Genomic DNA, 3087 nt, shown 5'->3' with positions numbered 1-3087 from the left:
TGGAATTCCGGAAATTGTCATAGAATCTGGCTGTGACAGTGTAGGCAGCTGTTGCATTTCCCCAGGTTTTCCAACACTGCATCCTTTTTTGGGGAGTCGCAGCAACAACTGAATGATGGCATGGAGTTTCTGACCTGGTTGAAATTAGTTTACAAATTAGCTTGTCTGCAGTGGACGAAAATTTGTTTACCATGCGAGAATGCAATTATAACGATGCCCAAATAATGCATCGCAACAAAGTTTGTCCAACAAATTACAGCCGTCGTGCGCGGACGAAAATTCTGTGTAGTGCCAGAATAACGTGCATTTCGCACGCACGTAGCATAGACGTGGAGGCACTGCATTTGAGCATTGCAGTGTCAATTTGATCACAATGACAATAAATAACTGGACGAGGATGAATGATGGAAATTCGATTGGGAAAATTTAATTGCACAACCCTGGCAACGTTAGAGCCAGCAACAACACGGTGTTCGACGCTCTCCAAGTTTTTTCGATTTTAACGTCGCGAGTTACGTGTTTATCCGCGAAACTGCCTACCCGAGATGCCGAAGTCCGGCCGGGGTCGTGGCAGCTCGAGTGCGGCCTCGAAACATCCGCGAAGTTCCTCCACCGGCCGAGTGCAAAAAGGTGGTAAACAAGCCGTCGCCAAAACCGCCGTCATCGCTAAAACGAGCGAAAGTGTCATCGACAATACACTTTTGCATCCCGAATACCGACCACGTGGCATCGTGGCCCCGAGAAGTCCCGTGTTGACACGTGGGAAGACTGCGGCAGCAGCAGGCCCGAGCCAGGTGAAGGCGCCGAAACCCGACGGCAGTAAATCAACGGGTGGAATTTCAACCAGCAACCCGTACGAGCCCCTCAGCGGGGAAGAGGAAGAAGATGTCGAAATCAGCAGTGACGACGACGACGACAACAGCAACACTCCTGAGTCCAGCGCAAAGGAGAAGAACAAAACGCGTTCGAAAGAACGAAGGCCGCCGCCTATCTATTGTCTGGGCCACCTCGCAGACGATATAGATGAGCTCCTCGAGGGCAATAAATATTCGCTCAAGCTAGGCAAAACTGCAGTGCAAGTCATCACACTCGACAAAAAAAGTTTTGCCGATGTGATCGCGACTCTCAAAGCAAATGGGATAAGGCACTACACTTTTAGCCATGCAGAGGACGTCCCCGTAAAAATTGTCCTCGGCGGGTATATGGATCGCGATATTTCGCAGCTGGAGGAACACCTCCAAAACGCGAAAGTACTACCGCGGGAGATAAAGGTGCTCTCGCGCAAGACCACGGAGACAGGTACGCACACGCTGTACTTGCTGTACTTCAACCGCGGCGCCGTCAAGATCCAGGACCTGCGGCGGATTAAAACGTTGGACGGGTTTTGGGTAAACTGGCGGTTTTACTCGAAACACCCGAACGACGCAGCGCAATGTCACCGTTGCCAGAAATACGGCCACGGCTCGCGACACTGCAACCTTCAGCCACGTTGCGTGAAATGCGGAGGCACACACCTTTCTGAGGTGTGTTCACTGCCACGGAAGGCAGATTTGGGGGATGACGCAGCCCAAACCAAGCCGCGCATCAAGTGCGCCAACTGCGAAGGTAATCATACCAGTAATTACCGTGAATGCAGCGCACGCAAAGCTTACCTCGAGGAGCAGGAAAAGAGGAAGAAAAAATCAGCATCGTCCCGCCCTCCTCATCGAAGTACGTGCACAACCGTTCCTGCAGCTGAGCAGCGTACGGTCCCAGCGAGCAACTCAGCGTCTCCTCCAGGATGGGGACGTTCATTTGCTAGCGTCGTCGCCGCTGGCGGCAATTCGGCGCAGCAAGAAGTAACTGGCGAGGATCTATTCACCCTGCCGGAGTTTTTTGCTCTCGCGGGGGAGATGCTGACGCGGTTCAAGACCTGCCGTAACAAGGCGGAGCAATTTATGGCGCTTGGCGAACTTATGATTAAGTATATCTACAATGGATAAACATTTTACTGTGATCTATTTTTAAGCTTTCTTCTCTCACTATCCCCTTTCCTTAGCAAGTACAGATAGTTTTTTTTTGAATTTTTTCTATCTTTTGTTAAATCCTTAGTTAAAAGCAATTAGAGTTTCCAATTGAATTTTGAAATAACTCACAGCTGAAAGGAACCCCAAAACTCTGTTATGTACTTAAATGAACTTATTGTATCTTGATTATTCACCAATAAAACCAGAATTGAATTGAAAAAAAATTAATTGATTGCATTAGTGACAACGTGTCAATAAGCTAACAATACTTTCGTATTTCTGGCGTTTCGACAATTTTAGACAAATATTTATGGTGACTTCCGTCATTGTCAGTTTTTTTTGTTCGATGATATATTATCGCGGGCGTTAATAATTAGAGTTCACGCGCGCTGATATGACCGCAGAAGAATGGCCGCATGACAGCCGCAGAACAAATTTTTGGCTGTTGTCAAAGATTGCCTTGAGTTTTCTGCTGACTTTTTGGAAAATATTCAAAACAAATCAGGTTGACAGGCAAATCAACGCTGAATTTCAGTTCAATCTGCTGATTTTTACACAGCGGTAGTTCGGCGGCTGTAACCTCCTGTCAGTCACAGCGAAGGAGGAAAGTGATTTTATCTCGCAATAAGCAATACATTATGCTTCGTTTACGGTATTTTGACAAATAACACAGTTCAACAAAAAATCAAATGTTGCTTGTCTCTAAGACAAGAATATGTGTTCCTAGTAGATTTTTGCCTGCTGAATCCGAATCCGGGTCCAGAATTGCTGCAAATGGTCCCAATTTTGAGATACACCCGTTTGAAATGTTAGTTTAGGCCAAAATTAGCTACTTTGTCGACTATTTTACAAAAGAACTATTGAATAAACAAATAAACCAATACATGTATCTTAAAGTTCACGTTCTCCCCTTTCTGAAACACCCCTGGTTTTTAAAATTTGATTGTTTCTACGCATATTTATAGCCATTTTAAAATTAGAATTTTACTTGCATGCAAGTTGGAAAAACTTGAATGAGAACCAACTGAAAACATAATTTTAAAATGGCTATAAATATGCGTAGAAACAATCAAATTTTAAA

Source organism: Culex pipiens, chromosome 3 (assembly GCF_016801865.2).
Source record: "Culex pipiens pallens isolate TS chromosome 3, TS_CPP_V2, whole genome shotgun sequence".
In the NCBI taxonomy this organism is placed as follows: Eukaryota; Metazoa; Arthropoda; class Insecta; order Diptera; family Culicidae; genus Culex; species Culex pipiens.
This window is presented reverse-complemented; position numbering follows the sequence as displayed.